Source organism: Lissotriton helveticus, chromosome 1_2 (genome assembly GCF_964261635.1).
Source record: "Lissotriton helveticus chromosome 1_2, aLisHel1.1, whole genome shotgun sequence".
Taxonomy (NCBI): domain Eukaryota; kingdom Metazoa; phylum Chordata; class Amphibia; order Caudata; family Salamandridae; genus Lissotriton; species Lissotriton helveticus.
Genome location: NC_136058.1, coordinates 376,308,994 through 376,316,493, shown reverse-complemented (window position 1 = coordinate 376,316,493; position 7,500 = coordinate 376,308,994). Strand labels below are relative to the sequence as shown.

The window sequence follows — 7,500 nt, the reverse complement described above, 5'->3', positions numbered from 1 at the left end:
GTTAGGGTGTTCGGCTGTTAACCGAAAGGTTGGTGGTTCAAGCCCACCCAGTGACGTATTATTTTGCCTGAATGAAACACTTGAATGGAAAACAGATACATACCTTTGCTCTCTCCTGCTGGACACCCTTTCCCTGAATATTTCAATTCTCTGCGTTCTCTCGGCACCTGCAGTCAATTTCATAATTAGGATAGAAAACAAAAGGTCAAGCTCTGTAATACAACTGTAGGCATATGAGGAGGGGAAAATAAGTCAAAAGGCCCACAGCATTTGTTGATCTGGCTCCGAAAGCTGTAAGTGTAAGGACCTCGTGTCTGACTCCAGATCAGAAGGTTGCGTGTTCAAATCACGTCGGGGTCACTGCTTACCATTTTATTCCCCACTGAGGTCATATATTTCCTTTCGAAAACAAAGTCAAAAGAAAGCAGTCTTGCATTGGCCGGGAACCGAACCCGGGCCTCCCGCGTGGCAGGCGAGAATTCTACCACTGAACCACCAATGCTTCACATGGGTTGTTCACAGGCAGAGCTCTGCCCAAGACAGTGATCAGGTGCACACACTTAAATTGTACACATATGAACAAAGTGTGCGCAGCAGACATGATAACGCCAACGTTTCACATGAAGATGGCAAGAATCAGATGCAGGAGACTATAACTATGAATGTCTTTGCATTTGCTGAGGTCACTGGCTTGGGACTAGAGTTGTGTTTATCAGGGCATGATGGCAGGCTGCTCCCGACAAAAGTGGTTCACAGAATGCACCCGCCAGATCACCAGCACTATTGTGTTTCAGATTATCTCACTGAACTCTCCTCCTGGAAAATCCTTCCCACTGGCTTTCCCAGATTCTGTGTCCTCCCCTAAATGCTGGGGTGAAACGGGCAGAGTTCTGCGCCCTGCGTCCCTTTACGCATCCCTAACGCGCTCCCAACGCGGCCTACAGCCCTGGTCGGGCACAGCCCTGGTCGGGCTTAGATCACTGGAGCCTTTTGTGACCAAGAACTCCGGAAGCCTAGGGTCAGGCCTGTTGCACAGGCATATTGTGCCTTGCCAATCCGGGATTGTTGTGTTTCTGGGCCTAGCCATCAATACTCCTGGGATTTCTTTCCCTGAGAACCCTCTTGTCCCTGTCCTCCCACAAGCCCCAGCTTTTATGTAAAATAAAGTGTGCACCATGGGCCTTCCCCTATTTGCTCTCTCCCCAATCTCTTTCTCCAAAGCTGAGCTCTGAAGGTAAATGTATCTATCTGAGTGAGGGGCTAGGGAGGGCCTTTCCCAGCAGTCTTACAAGTCAAGAGTTCAGAGAAAGCACCTGCTATGGGAGGGAGACTTTGCTCACAGAGAAGTCAAGTCTAACATAACACATCTGATGGGCAAGGCACACGCCTTACTGGCTGGTAGCACACCTACAGAGGAGCAGGGAGCTATGCTAAGCAGGCAACAGAAAAGTCATGTATGTGTCTCATACACTGGGACCGGTAGTAATACTGGCTCTAAGACCATTAGACAGTAGTCTATTCATCATTACGTCCAACAATAACAAGACACTAAGCAAATGAGAAATGCTGTATGGCATAAAGACGCATTATATAACACAAGCTCCAGGCAGGCACACAATTATCAAGATATATATTGAGTCTCAGGAACTGTGCTACAGTTATTAACCTCTGTGGTGCAAATGGTTAGCGCGTTCGGTTGTTAACAGAAAGGTTGGTGGTTCAAGCCCACCCAGGGAAGTATCCTTTTTGCCGGCATGAAACACTTTAATGAAACACAGATACGTACCTCTGCTCTCTCCTGCTTAAGACCCTTTATCTGAACATTTCAATCCTCTGCGTTCTCTCTGCACCTGCAGTCAATTTCATAATTAGGATAGAAAACAAAAGGCCTAGCCCTGTAATACAACTGTAGGCATATGAGGAGGGGAAAATAAGTCAAAAGGCCATCAGCATTTGTTGATCTGGCTTGAAGGCTGTAAGTGTAAGGACCTTGTGGCGCAACGGTAGCGCGTCTGACTCCAGATCAGAAGGTTGCGTGGTCAAATCACGTCGGGGTCACTGCTTACCATTTTATTCCCCACTGAGTTCATATATTTCCTTTCGAAAACAAAGTCAAAGGAACGCAGCCTTGCATTGGCCGGGAATCGAACCCGGGCCTCCCGCGTGGCAGGCGAGAATTCTACCACTGAACCACCAATGCTTCACATGGGGAGTTCACAGGCATAGCTCTGTCCAAGACAGTGATCAGGTGCACACACTTAAATTGTACACATATGAACAAAGTGTGCGCAGCAGACATGACAACGCCAAAGTTTCACATGATGATGGCTTATATAAGACAAGCTCCAGGCAGGCACTTACATATCAAGATATATATTGAGTCTAAGGAAAGATGCTGTAGTCACTCGTCTCTGTGGCGCAATCTGTTAGCGCGTTCGGCTGTTAACCGAAAGGTTGGTGGTTCAAGCCCACCCAGCGACGTATTATTTTGCCTGAATGAAACACTTGAATGGAAAACAGATACATACCTTTGCTCTCTCCTGCTGGACACCCTTTCCCTGAATATTTCAATTCTCTGCGTTCTCTCGGCACCTGCAGTCAATTTCATAATTAGGATAGAAAACAAAAGGTCAAGCTCTGTAATACAACTGTAGGCATATGAGGAGGGGAAAATAAGTCAAAAGGCCCACAGCATTTGTTGATCTGGCTCCGAAAGCTGTAAGTGTAAGGACCTCGTGTCTGACTCCAGATCAGAAGGTTGCGTGTTCAAATCACGTCGGGGTCACTGCTTACCATTTTATTCCCCACTGAGGTCATATATTTCCTTTCGAAAACAAAGTCAAAAGAAAGCAGTCTTGCATTGGCCGGGAACCGAACCCGGGCCTCCCGCGTGGCAGGCGAGAATTCTACCACTGAACCACCAATGCTTCACATGGGTTGTTCACAGGCAGAGCTCTGCCCAAGACAGTGATCAGGTGCACACACTTAAATTGTACACATATGAACAAAGTGTGCGCAGCAGACATGATAACGCCAACGTTTCACATGAAGATGGCAAGAATCAGATGCAGGAGACTATAACTATGAATGTCTTTGCATTTGCTGAGGTCACTGGCTTGGGACTAGAGTTGTGTTTATCAGGGCATGATGGCAGGCTGCTCCCGACAAAAGTGGTTCACAGAATGCACCCGCCAGATCACCAGCACTATTGTGTTTCAGATTATCTCACTGAACTCTCCTCCTGGAAAATCCTTCCCACTGGCTTTCCCAGATTCTGTGTCCTCCCCTAAATGCTGGGGTGAAACGGGCAGAGTTCTGCGCCCTGCGTCCCTTTACGCATCCCTAACGCGCTCCCAACGCGGCCTACAGCCCTGGTCGGGCACAGCCCTGGTCGGGCTTAGATCACTGGAGCCTTTTGTGACCAAGAACTCCGGAAGCCTAGGGTCAGGCCTGTTGCACAGGCATATTGTGCCTTGCCAATCCGGGATTGTTGTGTTTCTGGGCCTAGCCATCAATACTCCTGGGATTTCTTTCCCTGAGAACCCTCTTGTCCCTGTCCTCCCACAAGCCCCAGCTTTTATGTAAAATAAAGTGTGCACCATGGGCCTTCCCCTATTTGCTCTCTCCCCAATCTCTTTCTCCAAAGCTGAGCTCTGAAGGTAAATGTATCTATCTGAGTGAGGGGCTAGGGAGGGCCTTTCCCAGCAGTCTTACAAGTCAAGAGTTCAGAGAAAGCACCTGCTATGGGAGGGAGACTTTGCTCACAGAGAAGTCAAGTCTAACATAACACATCTGATGGGCAAGGCACACGCCTTACTGGCTGGTAGCACACCTACAGAGGAGCAGGGAGCTATGCTAAGCAGGCAACAGAAAAGTCATGTATGTGTCTCATACACTGGGACCGGTAGTAATACTGGCTCTAAGACCATTAGACAGTAGTCTATTCATCATTACGTCCAACAATAACAAGACACTAAGCAAATGAGAAATGCTGTATGGCATAAAGACGCATTATATAACACAAGCTCCAGGCAGGCACACAATTATCAAGATATATATTGAGTCTCAGGAACTGTGCTACAGTTATTAACCTCTGTGGTGCAAATGGTTAGCGCGTTCGGTTGTTAACAGAAAGGTTGGTGGTTCAAGCCCACCCAGGGAAGTATCCTTTTTGCCGGCATGAAACACTTTAATGAAACACAGATACGTACCTCTGCTCTCTCCTGCTTAAGACCCTTTATCTGAACATTTCAATCCTCTGCGTTCTCTCTGCACCTGCAGTCAATTTCATAATTAGGATAGAAAACAAAAGGCCTAGCCCTGTAATACAACTGTAGGCATATGAGGAGGGGAAAATAAGTCAAAAGGCCATCAGCATTTGTTGATCTGGCTTGAAGGCTGTAAGTGTAAGGACCTTGTGGCGCAACGGTAGCGCGTCTGACTCCAGATCAGAAGGTTGCGTGGTCAAATCACGTCGGGGTCACTGCTTACCATTTTATTCCCCACTGAGTTCATATATTTCCTTTCGAAAACAAAGTCAAAGGAACGCAGCCTTGCATTGGCCGGGAATCGAACCCGGGCCTCCCGCGTGGCAGGCGAGAATTCTACCACTGAACCACCAATGCTTCACATGGGGAGTTCACAGGCATAGCTCTGTCCAAGACAGTGATCAGGTGCACACACTTAAATTGTACACATATGAACAAAGTGTGCGCAGCAGACATGACAACGCCAAAGTTTCACATGATGATGGCTTATATAAGACAAGCTCCAGGCAGGCACTTACATATCAAGATATATATTGAGTCTAAGGAAAGATGCTGTAGTCACTCGTCTCTGTGGCGCAATCTGTTAGCGCGTTCGGCTGTTAACCGAAAGGTTGGTGGTTCAAGCCCACCCAGCGACGTATTATTTTGCCTGAATGAAACACTTGAATGGAAAACAGATACATACCTTTGCTCTCTCCTGCTGGACACCCTTTCCCTGAATATTTCAATTCTCTGCGTTCTCTCGGCACCTGCAGTCAATTTCATAATTAGGATAGAAAACAAAAGGTCAAGCTCTGTAATACAACTGTAGGCATATGAGGAGGGGAAAATAAGTCAAAAGGCCCACAGCATTTGTTGATCTGGCTCCGAAAGCTGTAAGTGTAAGGACCTCGTGTCTGACTCCAGATCAGAAGGTTGCGTGTTCAAATCACGTCGGGGTCACTGCTTACCATTTTATTCCCCACTGAGGTCATATATTTCCTTTCGAAAACAAAGTCAAAAGAAAGCAGTCTTGCATTGGCCGGGAACCGAACCCGGGCCTCCCGCGTGGCAGGCGAGAATTCTACCACTGAACCACCAATGCTTCACATGGGTTGTTCACAGGCAGAGCTCTGCCCAAGACAGTGATCAGGTGCACACACTTAAATTGTACACATATGAACAAAGTGTGCGCAGCAGACATGATAACGCCAACGTTTCACATGAAGATGGCAAGAATCAGATGCAGGAGACTATAACTATGAATGTCTTTGCATTTGCTGAGGTCACTGGCTTGGGACTAGAGTTGTGTTTATCAGGGCATGATGGCAGGCTGCTCCCGACAAAAGTGGTTCACAGAATGCACCCGCCAGATCACCAGCACTATTGTGTTTCAGATTATCTCACTGAACTCTCCTCCTGGAAAATCCTTCCCACTGGCTTTCCCAGATTCTGTGTCCTCCCCTAAATGCTGGGGTGAAACGGGCAGAGTTCTGCGCCCTGCGTCCCTTTACGCGTCCCTAACGCGCTCCCAACGCGGCCTACAGCCCTGGTCGGGCACAGCCCTGGTCGGGCTTAGATCACTGGAGCCTTTTGTGACCAAGAACTCCGGAAGCCTAGGGTCAGGCCTGTTGCACAGGCATATTGTGCCTTGCCAATCCGGGATTGTTGTGTTTCAGGGCCTAGCCATCAATACTCCTGGGATTTCTTTCCCTGAGAACCCTCTTGTCCCTGTCCTCCCACAAGCCCCAGCTTTTATGTAAAATAAAGTGTGCACCATGGGCCTTCCCCTATTTGCTCTCTCCCCAATCTCTTTCTCCAAAGCTGAGCTCTGAAGGTAAATATATCTATCTGAGTGAGGGGCTAGGGAGGGCCTTTCCCAGCAGTCTTACAAGTCAAGAGTTCAGAGAAAGCACCTGCTATGGGAGGGAGACTTTGCTCACAGAGAAGTCAAGTCTAACATAACACATCTGATGGGCAAGGCACACGCCTTACTGGCTGGTAGCACACCTACAGAGGAGCAGGGAGCTATGCTAAGCAGGCAACAGAAAAGTCATGTATGTGTCTCATACACTGGGACCGGTAGTAATACTGGCTCTAAGACCATTAGACAGTAGTCTATTCATCATTACGTCCAACAATAACAAGACACTAAGCAAATGAGAAATGCTGTATGGCATAAAGACGCATTATATAACACAAGCTCCAGGCAGGCACACAATTATCAAGATATATATTGAGTCTCAGGAACTGTGCTACAGTTATTAACCTCTGTGGTGCAAATGGTTAGCGCGTTCGGTTGTTAACAGAAAGGTTGGTGGTTCAAGCCCACCCAGGGAAGTATCCTTTTTGCCGGCATGAAACACTTTAATGAAACACAGATACGTACCTCTGCTCTCTCCTGCTTAAGACCCTTTATCTGAACATTTCAATCCTCTGCGTTCTCTCTGCACCTGCAGTCAATTTCATAATTAGGATAGAAAACAAAAGGCCTAGCCCTGTAATACAACTGTAGGCATATGAGGAGGGGAAAATAAGTCAAAAGGCCATAAGCATTTGTTGATCTGGCTTGAAGGCTGCAAGTGTAAGGACCTTGTGGCGCAACGGTAGCGCGTCTGACTCCAGATCAGAAGGTTGCGTGGTCAAATCACGTCGGGGTCACTGCTTACCATTTTATTCCCCACTGAGTTCATATATTTCCTTTCGAAAACAAAGTCAAAGGAACGCAGCCTTGCATTGGCCGGGAATCGAACCCGGGCCTCCCGCGTGGCAGGCGAGAATTCTACCACTGAACCACCAATGCTTCACATGGGGAGTTCACAGGCATAGCTCTGTCCAAGACAGTGATCAGGTGCACACACTTAAATTGTACACATATGAACAAAGTGTGCGCAGCAGACATGACAACGCCAAAGTTTCACATGATGATGGCTTATATAAGACAAGCTCCAGGCAGGCACATACATATCAAGATATATATTGAGTCTAAGGAAAGATGCTGTAGTCACTCGTCTCTGTGGCGCAATCTGTTAGCGCGTTCGGCTGTTAACCGAAAGGTTGGTGGTTCAAGCCCACCCAGGGACGTATTATTTTGCCTGAATGAAACACTTGAATGGAAAACAGATACATACCTTTGCTCTCTCCTGCTGGACACCCTTTCCCTGAATATTTCAATTCTCTGCGTTCTCTCGGCACCTGCAGTCAATTTCATAATTAGGATAGAAAACAAAAGGTCAAGCTCTGTAATACAACT

The 7,500-nt window shown here is 47.4% G+C and overlaps 10 non-coding genes across 10 annotated transcripts in view; 7 read left to right on the top strand and 3 right to left on the bottom strand.

Annotated features, from left to right (window-relative positions):
• Positions 1–56, top strand: part of TRNAN-GUU (transfer RNA asparagine (anticodon GUU)) — a 74-nt gene extending 18 nt beyond the window's left edge. Inside the window, exon 1 of the tRNA in view lies at positions 1–56. This exon is cut by the window's left edge and continues 18 nt beyond it. This is a non-coding gene — a tRNA (tRNA-Asn).
• A 1,930-nt stretch (positions 57–1,986) lies between these two features.
• TRNAW-CCA (transfer RNA tryptophan (anticodon CCA)) lies at positions 1,987–2,058 on the top strand. Its single transcript has one exon. It is a non-coding gene; the product is annotated as a tRNA-Trp (tRNA).
• Positions 2,059–2,129: 71 nt separating this feature from the next.
• On the bottom strand, positions 2,130–2,200 carry TRNAG-GCC (transfer RNA glycine (anticodon GCC)). Its single transcript has one exon. It is a non-coding gene; the product is annotated as a tRNA-Gly (tRNA).
• Positions 2,201–2,407: 207 nt separating this feature from the next.
• Positions 2,408–2,481, top strand: TRNAN-GUU (transfer RNA asparagine (anticodon GUU)). Its single transcript has one exon. It is a non-coding gene; the product is annotated as a tRNA-Asn (tRNA).
• A 1,930-nt stretch (positions 2,482–4,411) lies between these two features.
• TRNAW-CCA (transfer RNA tryptophan (anticodon CCA)) lies at positions 4,412–4,483 on the top strand. Its single transcript has one exon. It is a non-coding gene; the product is annotated as a tRNA-Trp (tRNA).
• Positions 4,484–4,554: 71 nt separating this feature from the next.
• On the bottom strand, positions 4,555–4,625 carry TRNAG-GCC (transfer RNA glycine (anticodon GCC)). The gene has a single exon. It is a non-coding gene; the product is annotated as a tRNA-Gly (tRNA).
• Positions 4,626–4,832: 207 nt separating this feature from the next.
• On the top strand, positions 4,833–4,906 carry TRNAN-GUU (transfer RNA asparagine (anticodon GUU)). The gene has a single exon. It is a non-coding gene; the product is annotated as a tRNA-Asn (tRNA).
• A 1,930-nt stretch (positions 4,907–6,836) lies between these two features.
• On the top strand, positions 6,837–6,908 carry TRNAW-CCA (transfer RNA tryptophan (anticodon CCA)). Its single transcript has one exon. It is a non-coding gene; the product is annotated as a tRNA-Trp (tRNA).
• A 71-nt stretch (positions 6,909–6,979) lies between these two features.
• Positions 6,980–7,050, bottom strand: TRNAG-GCC (transfer RNA glycine (anticodon GCC)). The gene has a single exon. It is a non-coding gene; the product is annotated as a tRNA-Gly (tRNA).
• Positions 7,051–7,257: 207 nt separating this feature from the next.
• TRNAN-GUU (transfer RNA asparagine (anticodon GUU)) lies at positions 7,258–7,331 on the top strand. The gene has a single exon. It is a non-coding gene; the product is annotated as a tRNA-Asn (tRNA).
• Positions 7,332–7,500: the final 169 nt, after the last annotated feature.